This window comes from Euprymna scolopes, chromosome 7 (genome assembly GCF_053919585.1).
Source record: "Euprymna scolopes isolate OS-2025 chromosome 7, ASM5391958v1, whole genome shotgun sequence".
NCBI lineage: Eukaryota > Metazoa > Mollusca > Cephalopoda > Sepiida > Sepiolidae > Euprymna > Euprymna scolopes.
The window spans coordinates 172,156,540-172,176,846 of record NC_136488.1 but is presented as its reverse complement, the minus strand read 5'-3'; the positions used below and the strand labels follow the sequence as shown (position 1 = coordinate 172,176,846).

General features: G+C 32.7%; 66 non-coding genes across 66 annotated transcripts; all 66 read left to right on the top strand.

The window, feature by feature from the left end:
• Positions 1 to 215: 215 nt before the first annotated feature.
• On the top strand, positions 216 to 287 carry Trnaq-uug (transfer RNA glutamine (anticodon UUG)). Its single transcript has one exon. It is a non-coding gene; the product is annotated as a tRNA-Gln (tRNA).
• Positions 288 to 653: 366 nt separating this feature from the next.
• On the top strand, positions 654 to 725 carry Trnaq-uug (transfer RNA glutamine (anticodon UUG)). Its single transcript has one exon. It is a non-coding gene; the product is annotated as a tRNA-Gln (tRNA).
• Positions 726 to 1,091: 366 nt separating this feature from the next.
• Trnaq-uug (transfer RNA glutamine (anticodon UUG)) lies at positions 1,092 to 1,163 on the top strand. The gene has a single exon. It is a non-coding gene; the product is annotated as a tRNA-Gln (tRNA).
• A 147-nt stretch (positions 1,164 to 1,310) lies between these two features.
• Positions 1,311 to 1,382, top strand: Trnak-uuu (transfer RNA lysine (anticodon UUU)). Its single transcript has one exon. It is a non-coding gene; the product is annotated as a tRNA-Lys (tRNA).
• Positions 1,383 to 1,529: 147 nt separating this feature from the next.
• Positions 1,530 to 1,601, top strand: Trnaq-uug (transfer RNA glutamine (anticodon UUG)). The gene has a single exon. It is a non-coding gene; the product is annotated as a tRNA-Gln (tRNA).
• A 147-nt stretch (positions 1,602 to 1,748) lies between these two features.
• Positions 1,749 to 1,820, top strand: Trnaq-uug (transfer RNA glutamine (anticodon UUG)). Its single transcript has one exon. It is a non-coding gene; the product is annotated as a tRNA-Gln (tRNA).
• Positions 1,821 to 1,967: 147 nt separating this feature from the next.
• On the top strand, positions 1,968 to 2,039 carry Trnak-uuu (transfer RNA lysine (anticodon UUU)). Its single transcript has one exon. It is a non-coding gene; the product is annotated as a tRNA-Lys (tRNA).
• A 147-nt stretch (positions 2,040 to 2,186) lies between these two features.
• Trnah-gug (transfer RNA histidin (anticodon GUG)) lies at positions 2,187 to 2,258 on the top strand. Its single transcript has one exon. It is a non-coding gene; the product is annotated as a tRNA-His (tRNA).
• Positions 2,259 to 2,405: 147 nt separating this feature from the next.
• Trnaq-uug (transfer RNA glutamine (anticodon UUG)) lies at positions 2,406 to 2,477 on the top strand. Its single transcript has one exon. It is a non-coding gene; the product is annotated as a tRNA-Gln (tRNA).
• A 147-nt stretch (positions 2,478 to 2,624) lies between these two features.
• On the top strand, positions 2,625 to 2,696 carry Trnak-uuu (transfer RNA lysine (anticodon UUU)). Its single transcript has one exon. It is a non-coding gene; the product is annotated as a tRNA-Lys (tRNA).
• Positions 2,697 to 2,843: 147 nt separating this feature from the next.
• Positions 2,844 to 2,915, top strand: Trnak-uuu (transfer RNA lysine (anticodon UUU)). Its single transcript has one exon. It is a non-coding gene; the product is annotated as a tRNA-Lys (tRNA).
• A 147-nt stretch (positions 2,916 to 3,062) lies between these two features.
• On the top strand, positions 3,063 to 3,134 carry Trnaq-uug (transfer RNA glutamine (anticodon UUG)). Its single transcript has one exon. It is a non-coding gene; the product is annotated as a tRNA-Gln (tRNA).
• A 147-nt stretch (positions 3,135 to 3,281) lies between these two features.
• Positions 3,282 to 3,353, top strand: Trnaq-uug (transfer RNA glutamine (anticodon UUG)). Its single transcript has one exon. It is a non-coding gene; the product is annotated as a tRNA-Gln (tRNA).
• Positions 3,354 to 3,498: 145 nt separating this feature from the next.
• Positions 3,499 to 3,570, top strand: Trnaq-uug (transfer RNA glutamine (anticodon UUG)). Its single transcript has one exon. It is a non-coding gene; the product is annotated as a tRNA-Gln (tRNA).
• Positions 3,571 to 3,717: 147 nt separating this feature from the next.
• Positions 3,718 to 3,789, top strand: Trnaq-uug (transfer RNA glutamine (anticodon UUG)). Its single transcript has one exon. It is a non-coding gene; the product is annotated as a tRNA-Gln (tRNA).
• Positions 3,790 to 3,934: 145 nt separating this feature from the next.
• Positions 3,935 to 4,006, top strand: Trnaq-uug (transfer RNA glutamine (anticodon UUG)). Its single transcript has one exon. It is a non-coding gene; the product is annotated as a tRNA-Gln (tRNA).
• Positions 4,007 to 4,150: 144 nt separating this feature from the next.
• Trnaq-uug (transfer RNA glutamine (anticodon UUG)) lies at positions 4,151 to 4,222 on the top strand. The gene has a single exon. It is a non-coding gene; the product is annotated as a tRNA-Gln (tRNA).
• Positions 4,223 to 4,369: 147 nt separating this feature from the next.
• Positions 4,370 to 4,443, top strand: Trnaq-uug (transfer RNA glutamine (anticodon UUG)). Its single transcript has one exon. It is a non-coding gene; the product is annotated as a tRNA-Gln (tRNA).
• Positions 4,444 to 4,806: 363 nt separating this feature from the next.
• Trnaq-uug (transfer RNA glutamine (anticodon UUG)) lies at positions 4,807 to 4,878 on the top strand. The gene has a single exon. It is a non-coding gene; the product is annotated as a tRNA-Gln (tRNA).
• A 147-nt stretch (positions 4,879 to 5,025) lies between these two features.
• Trnaq-uug (transfer RNA glutamine (anticodon UUG)) lies at positions 5,026 to 5,097 on the top strand. The gene has a single exon. It is a non-coding gene; the product is annotated as a tRNA-Gln (tRNA).
• Positions 5,098 to 5,244: 147 nt separating this feature from the next.
• On the top strand, positions 5,245 to 5,316 carry Trnaq-uug (transfer RNA glutamine (anticodon UUG)). Its single transcript has one exon. It is a non-coding gene; the product is annotated as a tRNA-Gln (tRNA).
• A 147-nt stretch (positions 5,317 to 5,463) lies between these two features.
• On the top strand, positions 5,464 to 5,535 carry Trnaq-uug (transfer RNA glutamine (anticodon UUG)). Its single transcript has one exon. It is a non-coding gene; the product is annotated as a tRNA-Gln (tRNA).
• A 147-nt stretch (positions 5,536 to 5,682) lies between these two features.
• Positions 5,683 to 5,754, top strand: Trnaq-uug (transfer RNA glutamine (anticodon UUG)). Its single transcript has one exon. It is a non-coding gene; the product is annotated as a tRNA-Gln (tRNA).
• A 147-nt stretch (positions 5,755 to 5,901) lies between these two features.
• Positions 5,902 to 5,973, top strand: Trnaq-uug (transfer RNA glutamine (anticodon UUG)). The gene has a single exon. It is a non-coding gene; the product is annotated as a tRNA-Gln (tRNA).
• Positions 5,974 to 6,120: 147 nt separating this feature from the next.
• Positions 6,121 to 6,192, top strand: Trnaq-uug (transfer RNA glutamine (anticodon UUG)). The gene has a single exon. It is a non-coding gene; the product is annotated as a tRNA-Gln (tRNA).
• Positions 6,193 to 6,339: 147 nt separating this feature from the next.
• Positions 6,340 to 6,411, top strand: Trnaq-uug (transfer RNA glutamine (anticodon UUG)). The gene has a single exon. It is a non-coding gene; the product is annotated as a tRNA-Gln (tRNA).
• A 321-nt stretch (positions 6,412 to 6,732) lies between these two features.
• Trnaq-uug (transfer RNA glutamine (anticodon UUG)) lies at positions 6,733 to 6,804 on the top strand. Its single transcript has one exon. It is a non-coding gene; the product is annotated as a tRNA-Gln (tRNA).
• A 147-nt stretch (positions 6,805 to 6,951) lies between these two features.
• On the top strand, positions 6,952 to 7,023 carry Trnaq-uug (transfer RNA glutamine (anticodon UUG)). The gene has a single exon. It is a non-coding gene; the product is annotated as a tRNA-Gln (tRNA).
• A 584-nt stretch (positions 7,024 to 7,607) lies between these two features.
• Positions 7,608 to 7,679, top strand: Trnaq-uug (transfer RNA glutamine (anticodon UUG)). The gene has a single exon. It is a non-coding gene; the product is annotated as a tRNA-Gln (tRNA).
• Positions 7,680 to 8,045: 366 nt separating this feature from the next.
• Positions 8,046 to 8,117, top strand: Trnaq-uug (transfer RNA glutamine (anticodon UUG)). The gene has a single exon. It is a non-coding gene; the product is annotated as a tRNA-Gln (tRNA).
• Positions 8,118 to 8,483: 366 nt separating this feature from the next.
• Trnaq-uug (transfer RNA glutamine (anticodon UUG)) lies at positions 8,484 to 8,555 on the top strand. Its single transcript has one exon. It is a non-coding gene; the product is annotated as a tRNA-Gln (tRNA).
• A 145-nt stretch (positions 8,556 to 8,700) lies between these two features.
• On the top strand, positions 8,701 to 8,772 carry Trnak-uuu (transfer RNA lysine (anticodon UUU)). Its single transcript has one exon. It is a non-coding gene; the product is annotated as a tRNA-Lys (tRNA).
• A 145-nt stretch (positions 8,773 to 8,917) lies between these two features.
• On the top strand, positions 8,918 to 8,989 carry Trnak-uuu (transfer RNA lysine (anticodon UUU)). Its single transcript has one exon. It is a non-coding gene; the product is annotated as a tRNA-Lys (tRNA).
• A 342-nt stretch (positions 8,990 to 9,331) lies between these two features.
• Trnaq-uug (transfer RNA glutamine (anticodon UUG)) lies at positions 9,332 to 9,403 on the top strand. Its single transcript has one exon. It is a non-coding gene; the product is annotated as a tRNA-Gln (tRNA).
• Positions 9,404 to 10,205: 802 nt separating this feature from the next.
• On the top strand, positions 10,206 to 10,277 carry Trnaq-uug (transfer RNA glutamine (anticodon UUG)). The gene has a single exon. It is a non-coding gene; the product is annotated as a tRNA-Gln (tRNA).
• Positions 10,278 to 10,424: 147 nt separating this feature from the next.
• Positions 10,425 to 10,496, top strand: Trnak-uuu (transfer RNA lysine (anticodon UUU)). The gene has a single exon. It is a non-coding gene; the product is annotated as a tRNA-Lys (tRNA).
• A 148-nt stretch (positions 10,497 to 10,644) lies between these two features.
• On the top strand, positions 10,645 to 10,716 carry Trnaq-uug (transfer RNA glutamine (anticodon UUG)). Its single transcript has one exon. It is a non-coding gene; the product is annotated as a tRNA-Gln (tRNA).
• A 147-nt stretch (positions 10,717 to 10,863) lies between these two features.
• Trnaq-uug (transfer RNA glutamine (anticodon UUG)) lies at positions 10,864 to 10,935 on the top strand. Its single transcript has one exon. It is a non-coding gene; the product is annotated as a tRNA-Gln (tRNA).
• Positions 10,936 to 11,082: 147 nt separating this feature from the next.
• On the top strand, positions 11,083 to 11,154 carry Trnaq-uug (transfer RNA glutamine (anticodon UUG)). The gene has a single exon. It is a non-coding gene; the product is annotated as a tRNA-Gln (tRNA).
• A 147-nt stretch (positions 11,155 to 11,301) lies between these two features.
• Positions 11,302 to 11,373, top strand: Trnaq-uug (transfer RNA glutamine (anticodon UUG)). Its single transcript has one exon. It is a non-coding gene; the product is annotated as a tRNA-Gln (tRNA).
• A 147-nt stretch (positions 11,374 to 11,520) lies between these two features.
• On the top strand, positions 11,521 to 11,592 carry Trnaq-uug (transfer RNA glutamine (anticodon UUG)). The gene has a single exon. It is a non-coding gene; the product is annotated as a tRNA-Gln (tRNA).
• Positions 11,593 to 11,913: 321 nt separating this feature from the next.
• Positions 11,914 to 11,985, top strand: Trnaq-uug (transfer RNA glutamine (anticodon UUG)). Its single transcript has one exon. It is a non-coding gene; the product is annotated as a tRNA-Gln (tRNA).
• A 147-nt stretch (positions 11,986 to 12,132) lies between these two features.
• On the top strand, positions 12,133 to 12,204 carry Trnaq-uug (transfer RNA glutamine (anticodon UUG)). The gene has a single exon. It is a non-coding gene; the product is annotated as a tRNA-Gln (tRNA).
• A 147-nt stretch (positions 12,205 to 12,351) lies between these two features.
• Trnaq-uug (transfer RNA glutamine (anticodon UUG)) lies at positions 12,352 to 12,423 on the top strand. Its single transcript has one exon. It is a non-coding gene; the product is annotated as a tRNA-Gln (tRNA).
• A 366-nt stretch (positions 12,424 to 12,789) lies between these two features.
• On the top strand, positions 12,790 to 12,861 carry Trnaq-uug (transfer RNA glutamine (anticodon UUG)). The gene has a single exon. It is a non-coding gene; the product is annotated as a tRNA-Gln (tRNA).
• Positions 12,862 to 13,006: 145 nt separating this feature from the next.
• Positions 13,007 to 13,078, top strand: Trnaq-uug (transfer RNA glutamine (anticodon UUG)). The gene has a single exon. It is a non-coding gene; the product is annotated as a tRNA-Gln (tRNA).
• A 147-nt stretch (positions 13,079 to 13,225) lies between these two features.
• Positions 13,226 to 13,297, top strand: Trnaq-uug (transfer RNA glutamine (anticodon UUG)). Its single transcript has one exon. It is a non-coding gene; the product is annotated as a tRNA-Gln (tRNA).
• Positions 13,298 to 13,662: 365 nt separating this feature from the next.
• Positions 13,663 to 13,734, top strand: Trnaq-uug (transfer RNA glutamine (anticodon UUG)). The gene has a single exon. It is a non-coding gene; the product is annotated as a tRNA-Gln (tRNA).
• Positions 13,735 to 14,538: 804 nt separating this feature from the next.
• Positions 14,539 to 14,610, top strand: Trnaq-uug (transfer RNA glutamine (anticodon UUG)). Its single transcript has one exon. It is a non-coding gene; the product is annotated as a tRNA-Gln (tRNA).
• A 147-nt stretch (positions 14,611 to 14,757) lies between these two features.
• Positions 14,758 to 14,829, top strand: Trnaq-uug (transfer RNA glutamine (anticodon UUG)). Its single transcript has one exon. It is a non-coding gene; the product is annotated as a tRNA-Gln (tRNA).
• Positions 14,830 to 15,413: 584 nt separating this feature from the next.
• Trnaq-uug (transfer RNA glutamine (anticodon UUG)) lies at positions 15,414 to 15,485 on the top strand. Its single transcript has one exon. It is a non-coding gene; the product is annotated as a tRNA-Gln (tRNA).
• A 582-nt stretch (positions 15,486 to 16,067) lies between these two features.
• Positions 16,068 to 16,139, top strand: Trnaq-uug (transfer RNA glutamine (anticodon UUG)). The gene has a single exon. It is a non-coding gene; the product is annotated as a tRNA-Gln (tRNA).
• Positions 16,140 to 16,283: 144 nt separating this feature from the next.
• On the top strand, positions 16,284 to 16,355 carry Trnaq-uug (transfer RNA glutamine (anticodon UUG)). The gene has a single exon. It is a non-coding gene; the product is annotated as a tRNA-Gln (tRNA).
• Positions 16,356 to 16,719: 364 nt separating this feature from the next.
• Positions 16,720 to 16,791, top strand: Trnaq-uug (transfer RNA glutamine (anticodon UUG)). Its single transcript has one exon. It is a non-coding gene; the product is annotated as a tRNA-Gln (tRNA).
• Positions 16,792 to 16,938: 147 nt separating this feature from the next.
• Trnak-uuu (transfer RNA lysine (anticodon UUU)) lies at positions 16,939 to 17,010 on the top strand. The gene has a single exon. It is a non-coding gene; the product is annotated as a tRNA-Lys (tRNA).
• Positions 17,011 to 17,107: 97 nt separating this feature from the next.
• Trnaq-uug (transfer RNA glutamine (anticodon UUG)) lies at positions 17,108 to 17,179 on the top strand. The gene has a single exon. It is a non-coding gene; the product is annotated as a tRNA-Gln (tRNA).
• Positions 17,180 to 17,764: 585 nt separating this feature from the next.
• Positions 17,765 to 17,836, top strand: Trnaq-uug (transfer RNA glutamine (anticodon UUG)). The gene has a single exon. It is a non-coding gene; the product is annotated as a tRNA-Gln (tRNA).
• A 147-nt stretch (positions 17,837 to 17,983) lies between these two features.
• On the top strand, positions 17,984 to 18,055 carry Trnaq-uug (transfer RNA glutamine (anticodon UUG)). Its single transcript has one exon. It is a non-coding gene; the product is annotated as a tRNA-Gln (tRNA).
• Positions 18,056 to 18,186: 131 nt separating this feature from the next.
• Positions 18,187 to 18,258, top strand: Trnak-uuu (transfer RNA lysine (anticodon UUU)). Its single transcript has one exon. It is a non-coding gene; the product is annotated as a tRNA-Lys (tRNA).
• Positions 18,259 to 18,405: 147 nt separating this feature from the next.
• Trnaq-uug (transfer RNA glutamine (anticodon UUG)) lies at positions 18,406 to 18,477 on the top strand. Its single transcript has one exon. It is a non-coding gene; the product is annotated as a tRNA-Gln (tRNA).
• Positions 18,478 to 18,843: 366 nt separating this feature from the next.
• On the top strand, positions 18,844 to 18,915 carry Trnaq-uug (transfer RNA glutamine (anticodon UUG)). The gene has a single exon. It is a non-coding gene; the product is annotated as a tRNA-Gln (tRNA).
• Positions 18,916 to 19,062: 147 nt separating this feature from the next.
• Positions 19,063 to 19,134, top strand: Trnah-gug (transfer RNA histidin (anticodon GUG)). The gene has a single exon. It is a non-coding gene; the product is annotated as a tRNA-His (tRNA).
• Positions 19,135 to 19,500: 366 nt separating this feature from the next.
• Trnaq-uug (transfer RNA glutamine (anticodon UUG)) lies at positions 19,501 to 19,572 on the top strand. Its single transcript has one exon. It is a non-coding gene; the product is annotated as a tRNA-Gln (tRNA).
• A 145-nt stretch (positions 19,573 to 19,717) lies between these two features.
• On the top strand, positions 19,718 to 19,789 carry Trnaq-uug (transfer RNA glutamine (anticodon UUG)). Its single transcript has one exon. It is a non-coding gene; the product is annotated as a tRNA-Gln (tRNA).
• A 145-nt stretch (positions 19,790 to 19,934) lies between these two features.
• On the top strand, positions 19,935 to 20,008 carry Trnaq-uug (transfer RNA glutamine (anticodon UUG)). Its single transcript has one exon. It is a non-coding gene; the product is annotated as a tRNA-Gln (tRNA).
• A 145-nt stretch (positions 20,009 to 20,153) lies between these two features.
• On the top strand, positions 20,154 to 20,225 carry Trnaq-uug (transfer RNA glutamine (anticodon UUG)). Its single transcript has one exon. It is a non-coding gene; the product is annotated as a tRNA-Gln (tRNA).
• The last annotated feature ends 82 nt before the right edge of the window (positions 20,226 to 20,307 follow it).

Genomic DNA, 20,307 nt, shown 5'->3' with positions numbered 1-20,307 from the left:
CTATGGTGTAATGGTTAGCACTCTGGACTTTTAACCCAGTGATGCGAGCTCAAATCACGGTAGAACCTCTTGTACATTTCCTTTTAATCTGAAATTTAAATCAAGGTCACCACGAGTACATATAATTAAGAATGTTTTGTGCTTCTTTGTATAATTCATGTCTGACATTCATACATTTATATAATGTTATCGTTAATGAGTTGTGGTAACTATAAGGTTCTATGGTGTAATGGTTAGCACTCTGGACTTTGAATCCAGCGATCCGAGTTCAAATCTCGGAAGAACCTCTTGTACATTTCCTTTTAATCTGAAATTTTAATCAAGGTCACCACGAGTACAAATAATTAAGAATGTTTTGTGCTTCTTTGTATAATTCATGTCTGACATTCAGTAATTTATACAATGTTATCGTTAATGAGTTGTGGTAACTATAAGGTTCTATGGTGTAATGGTAAGCACTCTGGGCTTTTAATCCAGTGATCCGAGTTCAAATCTCAAAAGAACCTCTTGTACATTTCCTTTTAATCTGAAATTTTTATAAAGATCACCAGGAGTACAAATAATTAAGAATGTTTTGTGCTTCTTTGTATAATTCATGTCTGACATTCATTAATTTATATAATTTTATCGTTAATGAGTTGTGGTAACTATAAAGTTCTATGGTGTAATGGTTAGCACTCTGGACTTTGAATCCAGCGATCCGAGTTCAAATCTCGGTAGAACCTCTTGTACATTTCCTTTTAATCTGAAATTTTAATAAAGATCACCACGAGTACAAATAATTAAGAATGTTTTGTGCTTCTTTGTATAATTCATGTCTGACATTCAGTAATTTATATAATGATATCGTTAATGAGTTGTGGTAACTATAAGGTTGTATGGTGTAATGGTTAGCACTCTGGACTTCAAATCCAGCGATCCGAGTTAAAATCTCGGTAGAACCTCTTGTACATTTCCTTTTAATCTGAAATTTGAATCAAGATCACCACGAGTACAAATAATTAAGAATGTTTTGTGCTTCTTTGTATAATTCATGTCTGACATTCATACATTTATATAATGTTATCGTTAAGCAGTTGTGGTAACAGTAAGGTTCTATGGTGTAATGGTTAGCACTCTGGACTTTGAATCCAGCGATCCGAGTTCAAATCTCGGAAGAACCTCTTGTACATTTCCTTTTAATCTGAAATTTTAATCAAGGTCACCACGAGTACAAATAATTAAGAATGTTTTGTGCTTCTTTGTATAATTCATGTCTGACATTCATTAATTTATATAATTTTAACGGTAATGATTTGTGGTAACTATAAGGTTCTATGGTGTAATGGTAAGCACTCTGGACTTTTAATCCAGTGATCCGAGTTCAAATCTTGGTAGAACCTCTTGTACATTCCTTTTTAATCATAAATTTGAATCAAGATCACCACGAGTACATATAATCAAGAATGTTTTGTGCTTCTTTCTATAATCCATGTCTGACATTCATTAATTTATATAATTTTATGGTTAATTGGTTGTGGTAACTATAAGGTTCTATGGTGTTATGGTTAGCACTCTGGACTTTGAATCCAGCCATCCGAGTTCAAATCTCGGTAGAACCTCTCGTACATTTCCTTTGTAACTAAAATTTGAATCAAGATCACCACGAGTACAAATAATTAGAAATGTTTTGTGCTTCTTTGTATAATTCATGTCTGACATTCATTAATTTAGATAATGTTATCGTTAATGAGTTGTGGTAACTATAAGGTTCTATGGTGTAATGGTTAGCACTCTGGACTTTGCATCCAGCGATCCGAGTTCAAATCTCGTTAGAACCTCTTGTACATTTCCTTTTAATCTGAAATTTTAATCAATGTCACCAAGAGTACAAATAATTAAGAATGTTTTGTGCTTCTTTGTATAATTCATGTCTGACATTCATTAATTTATATAATGTTATCGTTAATGAGTTGTGGTAACTATAAGGTTCTATGGTGTAATGGTTAGCACTCTGGACGTTTAATCCAGCGATCCGAGTTCAAATCTCGGTAGAACCTCTTGTACATTTCCTTTTAATCTGAAATTTTAATCAAGATCACCACGAGTACAAATAATTAAGAATGTTTTGTGCTTCTTTGTATAATTCATGTCTGACATTCATTAATTTATATAATGTTATCGTTAATGAGTTGTGGTAACTATAAGGTTCTATGGTGTAATGGTTAGCAGTCTGGACTGTGAATCCAGTGATCCGAGTTCAAATCTCGGTAGAACCTCTTGTACATTTCCTTTTAATCTGAAATTTGAATCAAGATCACCACGAGTACAAATAATTAAGAATGTTTTGTGCTTCTTTGTATAATTCATGTCTGACATTCATACATTCATATAATTTTACTGTTAATGAATTGTGGTAACTATAAGGTTCTGTGGTGTAATGGTTAGCACTCTGGACTTTGAATCCAGCGACCCGAGTTCAAATCTCGGTAGAACCTCTTGTACATTTCCTTTTAATGTGAAATTTTAATCAAGATCACCACGAGTACAAATAATTAAGAATGTTTTGTGCTTCTTTGTATAATTCATGTCTGACATTCATTATTTTATATAATGTTATCGTTAATGAGTTGTGGTAACTATAAGGTTTTATGGTGTAATGGTTAGCACTCTGGACTTTTAATCCAGCGATCCGAGTTCAAATCTCGGTAGAACCTCTTTTACATTTCCTTTTAATCTGAAATTTTAATCAAGATCACCACGAGTACAAATAATTAAGAATGTTTTGTGCTTCTTTGTATAATTCATGTCTGACATTCATTAATTTATATAATGTTATCGTTAATGAGTAGTGGTAACTATAAGGTTTTATGGTGTAATGGTTAGCACTTTGGACTTTTAATCCAGCGATCCGAGTTCAAATCTCAGTAGAACCTCTTGTACATTTCCTTTTAATCTGAAATTTTAATCAAGATCACCACGAGTACAAATAATTAAGAATGTTTTGTGCTTCTTTGTATAATTCATGTCTGACATTCATAAAATTATATAATTTTATCGTTAATGAGCTGTGGTAACTATAAGGTTCTATGGTGTAATGGTTAGCACTCTGGACTTTGAATCCAGCGATCCGAGTTCAAATCTCGGTAGAACCGCTTGTACATTTCCTTTTAATGTGAAATTTGAATCAAGATCACAAAGAGTACAAATAATTAAGAATGTTTTGTGCTTCTTTGTATAATTCATGTCTGACATTCATACATACATAAAAAGTTATCGTTAATGAGATGTGGTAACTATAAGGTTCTATGGTGTAAGGGTTAGCACTCTGGACTTTGAATCCAGCGATCCGAGTTCAAATCTCGGTAGAACCTCTTGCACATTGCCTTTTAATCTGAAATTTGAATCAAGGTCACCACGAGTACAAATAATTGAGAATTTTTTGTGCTTCTTTGTATAATTCATGTCTGACATTCATTAGTATATAATTTTATCGTTAATAAGTTGTGGTAACTATAAGGTTCTATGGTGTAATGGTTAGCACTCTGGACTTTGAATCCAGAGATCCGAGTTCAAATCTCGGTAGAACCTCTTGTACATTTCCTTTGTATCTGAAATTTGAATCAAGATCACCACGAGTACAAATAATAAGAAATGTTTTGTGCTTCTTCGTATAATTCATGTCTGACATTCATTAATTTAGATAATGTTATCGTTAATGAGTTGTGGTAACTATAAGGTTCTATGGTGTAATGGTTAGCACTCTGGACTTTGAATCCAGCGATCCGAGTTATAATCTCGGTAGAACCTATCGTACATTTCCTTTTAATGTGAAATTTTAATCAAGGTCACCACGAGTACAAATAATTAAGAATGTTTTGTTCTACTTTGTATAATTCATGTCTGACATTCATTAATATATAATTTTATCGTTAATGAGTTGTGGTAACTATAAGGTTCTATGGTGTAATGGTTAGCACTCTGGACTTTGAATCCAGCGATCCGAGTTCAAATCTCGGTAAAACCTCATGCACATTGCCTTTTAATCTGAAATTTAATCAAGGTCACCACGAGTACAAATAATTAAGAATTTTTTGTGCTTCTTTGTATAATTCCTGTCTGACATTCATTAGTATATAATTTTATCGTTAATAAGTTGTGGTAATTATAAGGTTCTATGGTGTAATGGTTAGCACACTGGACTTTGAATCCAGCGATCTGAGTTCAAATCTCGGTAGAACCTCTTTTACGTTTCCTTTTAATCTGAAATTGGAATCAAGATCACCACGAGTACAAATAATTAAGAATGTTTTGTGCTTCTTTGTATAATTCATGTCTGACATTCATTAATTTATATAATTTTATCGTAAATGAGCTGTGGTAACTATAAGGTTCTATGGTGTAATGGTTAGCACTCTGGACTTTGAATCCAGCGATCCGAGTTAAAATCTCGGTAGAACATCTTGTACATTTCCTTTTAATGTGAAATTTGAATCAAGATCACCAAGAGTACAAATAATTAAGAATGTTTTGTGCTTCTTTGTATAATTCATGTCTGACATTCATTAATTTATATAATTTTATCGTTAATAAGTTGTGGTAACTATAAGGTTCTATGGTGTAATGGTTAGCACTCTGGACTTTGAATCCAGTGATCCGAGTTTAATCTAGGTAGAACCTCTTGTACATTTCCTTTGTATCTGAAATTTGAATCAAGATCACCACGAGTACAAATAATAAGAAATGTTTTGTGCTTCTTCGTATAATTCATGTCTGACATTCATTAATTTAGATAATGTTATCGTTAATGAGTTGTGGTAACTATAAGGTTCTATAGTGTAATGGTTAGCACTCTGGACTTTGAATCCAGCGATCTGAGTTCAAATCTCGGTAGAAGCTCTTGTACATTTCCTTTTAATGTGAAATTTTAATCAAGATCACCACGAGTACAAATAATTAAGAATGTTTTGTGCTTCTTTGTATAATTCATGTCTGACATTCATTAATTTATATAATGTTATCGTTAATGAGTTGTGGTAACTATAAGGTTCTATGGTGTAATGGTTAGCACTCTGGACTTTGAATCCACTGATCCGAGTTCAAATCTCGGTAGAACCTCTTGTACATTTCCTTTTAATCTAAAATTTTAATCAAGATCACCAAGAGTACAAATAATTAAGAATGTTTTGTGCTTCTTTGTATAATTCATGTCTGACATTCATACATTTATATAATTTTATCGTTAATGAGTTGTGGTAATTATAAGGTTCTATTGTGTAATGGTTAGCACTCTGGACTTTGAATCCACTGATCCGAGTTCAAATCTCGGTAGAACCTCTTGTACATTTCCTTTTAATGTGAAATTTGAATCAAGATCACCAAGAGTACTAATAATTAAGAATGTTTTGTGCTTCTTTGTATAATTCATGTCTGACATTCATACATTCATATAATGTTATCGTTAATGAGTTGTGGTAACTATAAGGTTCTATGGTGTAATGGTTAGCACTCTGGACTTTGGATCCATCGACCCGAGTTCAAATCTCGGTAGAACCTCTTGTACATTTTCTTTTAATCTGACATTTTAATCAAGATCACCACGAGTACAAATAATTAAGCATGTTTTGTGCTTCTTTGTATAATTCATGTCTGACATTCATTAATTTATATAATGTTATCGTTAATGAGTTGTGGTCACTATAAGGTTCTATGGTGTAATGGTTAGCACTCTGGACTTTGAATCCAGCGATCCGAGTTCAAAGCTCGGTAGAACCTCTTGTACATTTCCTTTTAATCTAAAATTTTAATCAAGATCACCAAGAGTACAAATAATTAAGAATGTTTTGTGCTTCTTTATATAATTCATGTCTGACATTCATACATTTATATAATGTTATCGTTAATGAGTTGTGGTAATTATAAGGTTCTATGGTGTAATGGTTAGCACTCTGGACTTTGAATCCAGCGATCCGAGTTCAAATCTCGGTAGAACCTCTTGTACATTTCCTTTTAATCTTAAATTTGAATCAAGATCACCAAGAGTACAAATAATTAAGAATGTTTTGTGCTTCTTTGTATAATTCATGTCTGACATTCATACATTTATATAATGTTATCGTTAATGAGTTGTGGTAATTATAAGGTTCTATTGTGTAATGGTTAGCACTCTGGACTTTGAATCCAGCGATCCGAGTTCAAATCTCGGTAGAACCTCTTGTACATTTCCTTTTAATCTAAAATTTTAATCAAGATCACCAAGAGTACTAATAATTAAGAATGTTTTGTGCTTCTTTGTATAATTCATGTCTGACATTCATACATTCATATAATGTTATCGTTAATGAGTTGTGGTAACTATAAGGTTCTATGGTGTAATGGTTAGCACTCTGGACTTTGAATCCATCGACCCGAGTTCAAATCTCGGTAGAACCTCTTGTACATTTTCTTTTAATCTTACATTTGAATCAAGATCACCACGAGTACAAATAATTAAGAATGTTTTGTGCTTCTTTGTATAATTCATGTCTGACATTCATTAATTTATATAATGTTATCGTTAATGAGTTGTGGTAACTATAAGGTTCTATGGTGTAATGGTTAGAACCTCTTGTACATTTCCTTTTAATCTTAAATTTTAATCAAGATCACCATGAGTACAAATAATTAAGAATGTTTTGTGCTTCTTTGTATAATTCATGTCTGACATTCATAAATTAATATAATTTCATCGTTAATGAGTTGTGGTAACTATAAGGTTCTATGGTGTAATGGTTAGCACTCTGGGCTTTGAATCCAGCGATCCGAGTTCAAATCTCGGTAGAACCTCTTGTACATTTCCTTTTAATCTGAAATTTGAATCAAGATCACCACGAGTACAAATGATTAAGAATGTTTTGTGCTTCTTTGTATAATTCATGTCTGACATTCACCCATGTATATAATGTTATCGTTAATGAGTTGTAGTAACTATAAGGTTCTATGGTGTAATGGTTAGCACTCTGGACTTTGAATCCAGCGATCCGAGTTCAAATCTCGGTAGAACCTCTTGTACATTTCCTTTTAATCTGACATTTTAATCAAGATCACCACGAGTACAAATAATTCAGAATGTTTTGTGCTTCTTTGTATAATTCATGTCTGACATTCATTAATTTATATAATTTTATCGTTAATGAGCTGTTGTAACTATAAGGTTCTATGGTGTAATGGTTAGCACTCTGGAGTTTGAATCCAGCGATCCGTTTTCAAATCTCGGTAAAACCTCTTGTACATTTCCTTTTTATCTGAAATTGGAATCAAGATCACCACGAGTACAAATAGTTGAGAATATTTCGTGCTTGTTTGTATAATTCATGTCTGACATTCATACATTTATATAATGTTATCGTTAATAACTTGTGGTAACTGTAAGGTTCTATGGTGTAATGGTTAGCACTCTGGACTTTGAATCCAGCGATCCGAGTTCAAATCTCGGTATACCTCTTGTACATTTCCTTTTAATCTGAAATTTGAATCAAGATCACTACGAGTACAAATAATTAAGAATGTTTTGTGCTTCTTTGTATAATTCATGTCTGACATTCATTAATTTATATAATTTTATCGTTAATGAGTTGTGGTAACTATAAGGTTCTATGGTGTAATGGTTAGCACTCTGGACTTTGAATCCAGCGATCCGAGTTCAAATCTCGGTAGAACCTCTTGTACATTTCCTTTTAATCTGAAATTTGAATAAAGATCACCACGAGTACAAATAATTAAGAATGTTTTGTGCTTCTTTGTATAATTCATGTCTGACATTCATTAATTTATATAATTTTATCGTTAATGAGCTGTGGTAACTATAAGGTTCTATGTTGTAATGGTTAGCACTCTGGAGTTTGAATCCAGCGATCCGAGTTCAAATCTCGGTAAAACCTCTTGTACATTTCCTTTTAATCTGAAATTGGAATCAAGATCACCACGAGTACAAATAGTTGAGAATATTTCGTGCTTCTTTGTATAATTCATGTCTGAGATTCATACATTTATATAATGTTATCGTTAATAAGTTGTGGTAACTGTAAGGTTCTATGGTGTAATGGTTAGCACTCTGGACTTTGAATCCAGCGATCCGAGTTCAAATCTCGGTAGAACCTCTTGTACATTTCCTTTTAATCTCAAATTTTAATCAAGATCACCACGAATACAAATAATTAAGAATGTTTTGTGGTTCTTTGTATAATTCATGTCTGACATTTATTAATTTATATAATTTTATCGTTAATGAGTTGTGGTAACTATAAGGTTGTCTGGTGTAATGGTTAGCAGTCTGGTCTGTGAATCCAGCGATCCGAGTTCAAATCTCGGTAGAACCTCTTGTACATTTCCTTTTCATCTGAAAATTTAATCAAGGTCACCACGAGTACAAATAATTAAGAATGTTTTGTGCTTCTTTGTATAATTCATGTCTGACATTCATTAATTTATATAATTTTATCGTTAATGAGTTGTGGTAACTATAAGGTTCTATGGTGTAATGGTTAGCACTCTGGGCTTTGAATCCAGCGATCCGAGTTCAAATCTCGGTAGAACCTCTTGTACATTCCCTTTTAATCTGAAATTTGAATCAAGGTCACCACGAGTACAAATAATTAAGAATGTTTTGTGCTTCTTTGTATAATTCATGTCTGACATTCATTAGTATATAATTTTATCGTTAATGATTTGTGGTAACTATAAGGTTCTATGGTGTAATGGTTAGCACTCTGGACTTTTAATCCAGCGATCCGAGTTCAAATCTCGGTAGAACCTCTTGTACATTTCCTTTTAATCTGACATTTTAATCAAGGTCACCACGAGTACAAATAATTAAGAATGTTTTGTGCTTCTTTGTATAATTCATGTCTGACATTCATTAATATATAATTTTATCGTTAATGATTTGTAGTAACTATAAGGTTCTGTGGTGTAATGGTTAGCACTCTGGACTTTTAATCCAGCGATCCGAGTTCAAATCTCGGTAGAACCTCTTGAACATTTCCTTTTAATCTGAAATTTTAATCAAGGTCACCACGAGTACAATAATTAAGAATGTTTTTTGCTTCTTTGTATAACTTGTGTCGTTATCGTTAATGAGTTGTGGTAACTATAAGGTTTTATGGTGTAATGGTTAGCATTCTGAACTTTGAATCCAGCAACCTGAGTTCAAATCTCGGTAGAACCTCTTGTACATTTCCTTTTAATCTGAAATTTTAATCAAGGTCCCCACGAGTACAAATAATTAAGAATGTTGTGAGCTTCTTTGTATAATTCATGTCTGACATTCATTAATTTATATAATTTTATCGTTAATGAGTTGTGGTAACTATAAGGTTCTATGGCGTAATGATTAGCACTCTGGACTTTGAATCCAGCGACCCGAGTTCAAATCTCGGTAGAACCTCTTGTACATTTCATTTTAATCTGAAATTTTAATCCAGGTCACCACGAGTACAAAAAATTAAGAATGTTTGTGCTTCTTTGTATAATTCATGTCTGACATTCATTAATTTATATAATTTTATCGTTAATGAGTTGTGGTAACTATAAGGTTCTATGGTGTAATTGTTAGCCCTCCGGACTTTGAATCCAGCGATCCGAGTTCAAATCTCGGTAGAACCTCTTGTACATTTCCTTTTAATCTGAAATTTGAATCAAGGTCACCACGAGTACAAATAATTAAGAATGTTTTGTGCTTCTTTGTATAATTCATGTCTGACATTCATACATTTATATAATTTTATCGTTAATGAGTTGTGGTAACTGTAAGGTTCTATGGTGTAATGGTTAGCATTCTGGAGTTTGAATCCAGCGATCCGAGTTACAAATCTCGGTAGAACCTCTTGTACATTTCCTGTTAATCTGAAATTGGAATCAAGATCACCACGAGTACAAATAATTCAGAATGTTTTGTGCTTCTTTGTATAATTCATGTCTGCCATTCATACATTTATATAATGTTATCGTTAATGAGTTGTGGTAACAATAAGGTTCTATTGTGTAATGGTTAGAACTCTGGACTTTGAATCCAGCGATCCGAGTTCAAATCTCGGTAGAACCTCTTGTACATTTCCTTTTAATGTGAAATTTTGATCAAGGTCACCACGAGTACAAATAATTAAGAATGTTTTGTTCTACTTTGTATAATTCATGTCTGACATTCATTAATATATAATGTTATCGTTAATGAGTTGTGGTAACTATAAGGTTCTATAGTGTAATGGTTAGCACTCTGGACTTTGAATCCAGCGATCTGAGTTCAAATCTCGGTAGAACCTCTTGTACATTTCCTTTTAATGTGAAATTTTAATCAAGATCACCACGAGTACAAATAATTAAGAATGTTTTGTGCTTCTTTGTATAATTCATGTCTGACATTCATTAATTTATATAATGTTATCGTTAATGAGTTGTGGTAACTATAAGGTTCTATGGTGTAATGGTTAGCACTCTGGACTTTTAATCCAGTGCTGCGAGTTCAAATCTCGGTAGAACCTCTTGTACATTTCCTTTTAATCTAAAATTTTAATCAAGATCACCAAGAGTACAAATAATTAAGAATGTTTTGTGCTTCTTTGTATAATTCATGTCTGACATTCATACATTCATATAATGTTATCGTTAATGAAGTTGTGGTAACTATAAGGTTCTATGGTGTAATGGTTAGCACTCTGGACTTTGAATCCATCGACCCGAGTTCAAATCTCGGTAGAACCTCTTGTACATTTTCTTTTAATCTGACATTTTAATCAAGATCACCACGAGTACAAATAATTAAGCATGTTTTGTGCTTCTTTGTATAATTCATGTCTGACATTCATTAATTTATATAATGTTATCGTTAATGAGTTGTGGTAACTATAAGGTTCTATGGTGTAATGGTTAGCACTCTGGACTTTGAATCCAGCGATCCGAGTTCAAATCTCGGTAGAACCTCTTGTACATCTCCTTTTAATCGAAAATTTTAATCAAGATCACCAAGAGTACAAATAATTAAGAATGTTTTGTGCTTCTTTATATAATTCATGTCTGACATTCATACATTTATATAATGTTATCGTTAATGAGTTGTGGTAATTATAAGGTTCTATGGTGTAATGGTTAGCACTCTGGACTTTGAATCCAGCGATCCGAGTTCAAATCTCGGTAGAACCTCTTGTACATTTCCTTTTAATCTAAAATTTGAATCAAGATCACCAAGAGTACAAATAATTAAGAATGTTTTGTGCTTCTTTGTATAATTCATGTCTGACATTAATACATTTATATAATGTTATCGTTAATGAGTTGTGGTAATTATAAGGTTCTATTGTGTAATGGTTAGCACTCTGGACTTTGAATCCAGCGATCCGAGTTCAAATCTCGGTAGAACCTCTTGTACATTTCCTTTTAATCTAAAATTTTAATCAAGATCACCAAGAGTACTAATAATTAAGAATGTTTTGTGCTTCTTTGTATAATTCATGTCTGACATTCATACATTCATATAATGTTATCGTTAATGAGTTGTGGTAACTATAAGGTTCTATGGTGTAATGGTTAGCACTCTGGACTTTGAATCCATCGACCCGAGTTCAAATCTCGGTAGAACCTCTTGTACATTTTCTTTTAATCTGACATTTGAATCAAGATCACCACGAGTACAAATAATTAAGAATGTTTTGTGCTTCTTTGTATAATTCATGTCTGACATTCATTAATTTATATAATGTTATCGTTAATAAGTTCTGGTAACTATAAGGTTCTATGGTGTAATGGTTAGAACCTCTTGTACATTTCCTTTTAATCTAAAATTTTAATCAAGATCACCAAGAGTACAAATAATTCAGAATGTTTTGTGCTTCTTTGTATAATTCATGTCTGACATTCATTAATTTATATAATTTTATCGTTGATGAGCTGTGGTAACTAAAAGGTTCTATGGTGTAATGGTTAGCACTCTGGAGTTTGAATCCAGCGATCCGAGTTCAAATCTCGGTAAAACCTCTTGTACATTTCCTTTTAATCTGAAATGGGAATCAAGATCACCACGAGTACAAATAGTTGAGAATATTTCGTGCTTGTTTGTATAATTAATGTCTGACATTCATACATTTATATAATGTTATTGTTAATAACTTGTGGTAACTGTAAGGTTCTATGGTGTAATGGTTAGCACTCTGGACTTTGAATCCAGCGATCCGAGTTCAAATCTCGGTAGAACCTCTTGTACATTTCCTTTTAATCTGAAATTTGAATCAAGATCACTACGAGTACAAATAATTAAGAATGTTTTGTGCTTCTTTGTATAATTCATGTCTGACATTCATTAATTTATATAATTTTATCGTTAATGAGTTGTGGTAACTATAAGGTTCTATGGTGTAATGGTTAGCACTCTGGACTTTGAATCCAGCGATCCGAGTTCAAATCTCGGTAGAACCTCTTGTACATTTCCTTTTAATCTGAAATTTGAATAAAGATCACCACGAGTACAAATAATTAAGAATGTTTTGTGCTTCTTTGTATAATTTATGTCTGACATTCATTAATTTATATAATTTTATCGTTAATGAGCTGTGGTAACTATAAGGTTCTATATTGTAATGGTTAGCACTCTGGAGTTTGAATCCAGCGATCCGAGTTCAAATCTCGGTAAAACCTCTTGTACATTTCCTTTTAATCTGAAATTGGAATCAAGATCACCACGAGTACAAATAGTTGAGAATATTTCGTGCTTCTTTGTATAATTCATGTCTGACATTCATACATTTATATAATGTTATCGTTAATAAGTTGTGGTAACTATAAGGTTCAATGGTGTAATGGTTAGCACTCTGGACTTTGAATCCAGCGATCCGAGTTCAAATCTCGGTAGAACCTCTTGTACATTTCCTTTTAATCACAAATTTTAATCAAGATCACCACGAGTACAAATAATTAAGAATGCTTTGTGCTTCTTTGTATAATTCATGGCGGACATTCATTAGTATATGATTTTATCGTTAATGAGTTGTGGTAACTATAAGGTTCTATGGTGTAATGGTTAGCACTCTGGACTTTGAATCCAGCGATCCGAGTTCAAATCTCGGTAGAACCTCTTGTACATTTCCTTTTAATCTGAAATTTTAATCAAGATCACCAAGAGTACAAATAATTAAGAATGTTTTGTGCTTCTTTGTATAATTCATGTCTGACATTTATTAATTTATATAATTTTATCGTTAATGAGTTGTGGTAACTATAAGGTTCTATGGTGTAATGGTTAGCACTCTGGACTTTGAATCCAGCGACCCGAGTTCAAACGTCGGTAGAACCTCTTGTACATTTCCTTTTAATCTCAAATTTGAATCAAGATCACCACGAGTACAAATAATTAAGAATGTTTTGTGCTTCTTTGTATAATTCATGTCTGACATTCATATATTTATATAATGTTATCGTTAATGAGTTGTGGTAACTATAAGGTTTTATGGTGTAATGGTTAGCATTCTGAACTGTGAATCCAGCAACCTGAGTTCAAATCTCGGTAGAACCTCTTGTACATTTCCTTTTAATCTGAAATTTTAATCAAGGTCACCACGAGTACAAATAATTAAGAATGTTTTTTGCTTCTTTGTATAACTTATGTCTGACATTTATTAATTTATATAATTTTATCGTTTATGAGTTATGAAACTATAAGGTTCTATGGTGTAATGGTTAGCACTCTGGACTTTGAATCCAGCGAACCGAGTTCAAATCTCGGTAGAACCTCTTGTACATTTCTTTTTAATCTCACATTTGAATAAAGATCACCATGAGTACAAATAATTAAGAATGTTTTGTGCTTCTTTGTATAATTCATGTCTGACATTGATTAATTTATATAATGTTATCGTTAATGAGTTGTGGTAACTATAAGGTTCGATGGTGTAATTGTTAGCCCTCCGAACTTTGAATCCAGCGATCCGAGTTCAAATCTCGGTAGAACCTCTTGCACATTTCCTTTTAATCTGAAATTTTAATCAAGGTCACCACGAGTACAAATAATTAAGAATGTTTTGTGCTTCTTTGTATAATTCATGTCTGACATTCATACATTTATATAATGTTATCGTTAATGAGTTGTGGTAACTATAAGGTTTTATGGTGTAATGGTTAGCATTCTGAACTTTGAATCCAGCAACCTGAGTTCAAATCTCGGTAGAACTTCTTGTACATTTCCTTTTAATCTGAAATTTTAATCAAGGTCCCCACGAGTACAAATAATTAAGAATGTTGTGAGCTTCTTTGTATAATTCATGTCTGACATTCATTAATTTATATAATTTTATCGTTAATGAGTTGTGGTAACTATAAGGTTCGATGGTGTAATTGTTAGCCCTCCGAACTTTGAATCCAGCGATCCGAGTTCAAATCTCGGTAGAACCTCTTGCACATTTCCTTTTAATCTGAAATTTGAATAAAGATCACCACGAGTACAAATAATTAAGAATGTTTTGTGCTTCTTTGTATAATTCATGTCTGAATTTCATACATTTATATAATTTGATCGTTAATGAGTTGTGGTAACTGTAAGGTTCTATGGTGTAATGGTTAGCACTCTGGACTTTGAATCCAGCGATCCGAGTTCAAATCTCGGTAGAACCTCTTGTACATTTCCTGTTAATCTGAAATTGGAATCAAGATCACCACGAGTACAAATAATTCAGAATGTTTTGTGCTTCTTTGTATAATTCATGTCTGCCATTCATACATTTATATAATGTTATCGTTAATGAGTTGCGGTAACAGTAAGGTTCTATGGTGTAATGGTTAGCACTCTGGACTTTGAATCCAGCGATCCGAGTTCTAATCTCGGTAGAACCTCTTGTACATTTCCTTTTAATCTGAAATTTTAATCAAGGTCACCACGAGTACAAATAATTAAGAATGTTTTGTGCTTCTTTGTATAATTCCTGTCTTACATTCATTAGTATATAATTTTATCGTTAATAAGTTGCGGTAGCTATAAGGTTCTATGGTGTTAGGGGATCGCGCTCTGGACTTTGAATCCAGCGATCCGAGTTCAAATCTCGGTAGAACCTCTTGTACATTTCCTTTTAATCTCAAATTTTAATAAAGATCACAACGAGTACAAATAATTAAGAATGTTTTGTGCTTCTTTGTATAATTCATGTCTGACATTCATTAATTTATATAATGATATCGTTAATGAGTTGTGGTAACTATAAGGTTCTATGGTGTAATGGTTAGCAGTCTTGACTGTGAATCCAGCGATCCGAGTTCAAATCTCGGTAGAACCTCTTGTACATTTCCTTTTCATCTGAAAATTTAATCAAGGTCACCACGAGTACAAATAATTAAGAATGTTTTGTGCTTCTTTGTATAATTCATGTCTGACATTCATTAATTCATATAATTGTATCGTTAATGAGTTGTGGTAATTATAAGGCTCTATGGTGTAATGGTTAGCACTATGGGCTTTGAATCCAGCGATCCGAGTTCAAATCTCGGTAGAACCTCTTGTACATTTCCTTTTAATCTCAAATTTGAATCAAGATCACCACGAGTACAAATAATTAAGAATGTTTTGTGCTTCTTTGTATAATTCATGTCTGACATTCATTAATTTATATAATTTTATCGTTAATGAGTTGTGGTAACTATAAGGTTCTATGGTGTAATTGTTAGCCCTCCGGACTTTGAATCCAGCGATCCGAGTTCAAATCTCGGTAGAACCTCTTGTACATTTCCTTTTAATCTGAAATTTTAATCAAGGTCACCACGAGTACAAATAATTAAGAATGTTTTGTGCTTCTTTGTATAATTCATGTCTGACATTCATTAATTTATATAATTTTATTGTTAATGAGTTGTGGTAATTATAAGGGTCTATGGTGTAATGGTTTGCACTCTGGGCTTTGATCCAGCGATCCGAGTTCAAATCTCGGTAGAACCTCTTGTACATTTCCTTTTAATCTGAAATTTTAATCAAGGTCACCACGAGTACAAATAATTAAGAATGTTTTGTGCTTCTTTGTATAATTCATGTCTGACATTCATTAGTATATAATTTTATCGTTAATGAGTTGTGGTAACTATAAGGTTCTATGGTGTAATGGTTAGCACTCTGGGCTTTGAATCCAGCGATCCGAGTTCAAATCTCGGTAGAACCTCTTGTACATTTCCTTTTAATCTGAAATTTTAATCAAGGTCACCACGAGTACAAATAATTAAGAATGTTTTGTGCTTTTTGCATAATTCCTGTCTTACATTCATTAGTATATAATTTTATCGTTAATGAGTTGTGGTAACAATAAGGTTCTATGGTGTAGTGGTTAGCACTCTGGACTTTGAATCCAGCGATCCGAGTTCAAATCTCGGTAGAACCTCTTGTACATTTCCTTTTAATCTGAAATTGGAATCAAGATCACCACGAGTACAAATAATTAAGAATGTTTTGTGCTTCTTTGTATAATTCATGTCTGACATTCATTAGTATATAATTTTATCATTAATAAGTTGTGGTAGCTATAAGGTTCTATGGTGTAAGGGTTAGCACTCTGGAGTTTGAAACCAGCGATCCGAGTTCAAATCTCGGTAGAACCTCTTGTACATTTCCTTTTAATCTGAAATTTTAATCAAGATCACCACGAGTACAAATAATTAAGAATGCTTTGTGCTTCTTTGTATAATTCATGTCTGACATTCATTAATTTATATAATGTTATCGTTAATGAATTGTGGCAACTATAAGGTTCTATGGTGTAATTGTTAGCACTCTGGACTTTGAATCCAGCGATCCGAGTTCAAATCTCGGTAGAACCTCTTGTACATTTCCTTTTAATCTCAAATTTGAATCAAGATCACCACGAGTACAAATAATTAAGAATGCTTTGTGCTTCTTTGTATAATTCATGTCTGACATTCATTAATTTATATAATTTTATCGTTAATGAGTTGTGGTTACTGTAAAGTTCTATGGTGTAATGGTTAGCACTCTGGACTTTTAATCCAGCGATCCGAGTTCAAATCTCGGTAGAACCTCTTGTACATTTCCTTTTAATCTGAAATTTGACTCAAGGTCACCACGAGACATTCATTAGTATATAATTTTATCGTTGATAAGTTGTGGTAACTGTAAGGTTCTATGGTGTAATGGTTAGCACTCTGGACTTTGAATCCAGCGATCCGAGTTCAAATCTCGGTTGGACTTCTTGTACATTTCCTTTTAATCTGAAATTTTAATCAAGATAACCACGAGTACAAATAATTAAGAATGTTTTGTGCTTCTTTGTATAATTCATGTCTGACATTCATACATTTATATAATTTTATCGTTAATGAGTTGTGGAAACTATAAGGTTCTATGGTGTAATGGTTAGCACTCTGGACTTTTAATCCAGCGATCACAGTTCCAATCTCGGTAGAACCTCTTGTACATTTCCTTTTAATCTGAAATTGTAATCAAGATCACCACGAGTAGAAATAATTAGGAATGCTTTGTGCTTCTTTGTATAATTCATGTCTGACATTCATACATTTATATAATTTTATCGTTAATGAGTTGTGGTAACTATAAGGTTTTATGGTGTAATTGTTAGCACTCTGAACTTTTAATCCAGCGACCCGAGTTCAAATCTGGGTAGAACCTCTTGTACATTTCCTTTTAATCTGAAATTTTAATCAAGGTCACCACGAGTACAAATAATTAAGAATGTTTTGTGCTTCTTTGTATAATTCATGTCTGACATTCATTAATTTATATAATTTTATCGTTAATGAGTTGTGGCAACTATAAGGTTCTATGGTGTAATGGTTAGCACTCTGGACTTTGAATACAGTGATCCGAGTTCAAATCTCGGTAGAACCTCTTGTACATTTCCTTTTAATCTGAAATTTGAATCAAGGTCACCACGAGTACAAATAATTAAGAATGTTTTGTGCTTCTTTGTATAATTCATGTCTGACATTCATTAATTTATGTAATTTTATCGTTAATGAATTGTGGTAACTATAAGGTTCTATGGTGTAATGGTTAGCACTCTGGACTTTGAATCCAGCGATCCGAGTTCAAATCTCGGTAGAACCTCTTGTACATTTCCTTTTAATCTAAAATTTGAATACAAATAATTAAGAATGCTTTGTGCTTCTTTGTATAATTCATGTCTGACATTCATTAATTTATATAATGTTATCGTTAATGAGTAGTGGCAACTATAAGGTTCTATGGTGTAATTGTTAGCACTCTGGACTTTTAATCCAGTGATCCGAGTTAAAATCTCGGTAGAACCTCTTGTACATTTCCTTTTAATCTCAAATTTGAATCAAGATCACCGAGAGTAAAAATAATTAAGAATGTTTTGTGCTTCGTAGTATAATTCATGTCTGACATTCATTAATTTATATAATTTTATCGTTAATGAGTTGTCGTCACTATAAGGTTCTATGGTGTGAGGGTTAGCACTCTGGACTTTGAATCCAGCGATCCGAGTTCAAATCTCGGTAGAACCTCTTGTACATTTCCTTTTAATCTGAAATTTTAATCAAGATCACCACGAGTACAAATAATTAAGAATGTTTTGTGCTTCTTTGTATAATTCATGCCTGACATTCATACATTTATATAATGTTACCGTTAATGAGTTGTGGTAACTATAAGGTTCTATGGTGTAATTGTTAGCATTCTGGCCTTTGAATCCAGCGATCCGAGTTCAAATCTCGGTAGAACCTCTTGTACATTTCCTTTTAATCTGAAATTTTAATAAAGATCACCAAGAGTACAAATAATTAAGAACGTTTTGTGCTTCTTTGTATAATTCATGTCTGACATTCATTAATTTATATAATTTTATCGTTAATAAGTTGGTGTAACTATAAGGTTCTATGGTGTAATGGTTAGCACTCTGGACTTTGAATCCAGCGATCCGAGTTCAAATCTCGGTAGAACCTCTTGTACATTTCATTTTAATCTGAAATTTTAATAAAGATCACCAAGAGTACAAATAATTAAGAATGTTTTGTGCTTCTTTGTATAATTCATGTCTGACATTCATACATTTATATAATTTTATCGTTAATGAGTTGTGGTAACTATAAGGTTCTATGGTGTAATGGTTAGCACTCTGGACTGTGAATCCAGCGACCCGAGTTAAAATCTCGGTAGAACCTCTTGTACATTTCCTTTTAATCTCAAATTTGAATCAAGATCACCACGAGTACAAATAATTAAGAATGTTTTGTGCTTCTTTGTATAATTCATGTCTGACATTTATTAATTTATATAATATTATCGTTAATGAGTTGTGGTAACTATAAGGTTGTCTGGTGTAATGGCTAGCAGTCTGGACTGTGAATCCAGCGATCCGAGTTCATATCCCGGTAGAACCTCTTGTACATTTCCTTTTCATCGGAAAATTTAATCAAGGTCACCACGAGTACAAATAATTAAGAATGTTTTGTGCTTCTTTGTATAATTCATGTCTGACATTCATACATTTATATAATTTTATCGTTAATGAGTTGTGGTAACTATAAGGTTCTATGGTGTAATGGTTAGCACACTGGGCTTTGAATCCAGCGATCCGAGTTAAAATCTCGGTAGAACCTCTTGTACATTTCCTTTTAATCTGAAATTTGAACCAAGGTCACCACGAGTACAAATAATTAAGAATGTTTTGTGCTTCTTTGTATAATTCATGTCTGACATTCATTAGTATATAATTTTATCGTTAATAAGTTGTGGTAACACTAAGGTTCTATGGTGTAATGGTTAGAACTCTGGACTTTGAATCCAGCGATCCGAGTTCAAATCTCGGTAGAACCTCTTGTACATTTCCTTTTAATCTGAAATTTGAATCAAGATCACCACGAGTACAAATAATTAAGAATGTTTTGTGCTTCTTTGTATAATTCATGTCTGACATTCATTAGTATATAATTTTATCGTTAATAAGTTGTGGTAACTATAAGGTTCTATGGTGTAATGGTTAGCACTCTGGACTTTGAATCCAGCGATCCGAGTTCAAATCTCGGTAGAACGTCTTGTACATTTCCTTTTAATCTGAAATTTGAATCAAGGTCACCACGAGTACAAATAATTAAGAATGTTTTGTGCTTCTTTGTATAATTCATGTCTGACATTCATATATTTATATAATTTTATCGTTAATGAGTTGTCGTAACTATAAGGTTCTATGGTGTAATGGTTAGCACTCTGGACTTTGAATCCAGCGACCCGAGTTCAAATGTCGGTAGAACCTCTTGTACATTTCCTTTTAATCTCAAATTTTAATCAAGATCACCACGAGTACAAATAATTAAGAATGTTTTGTGCTTCTTTGT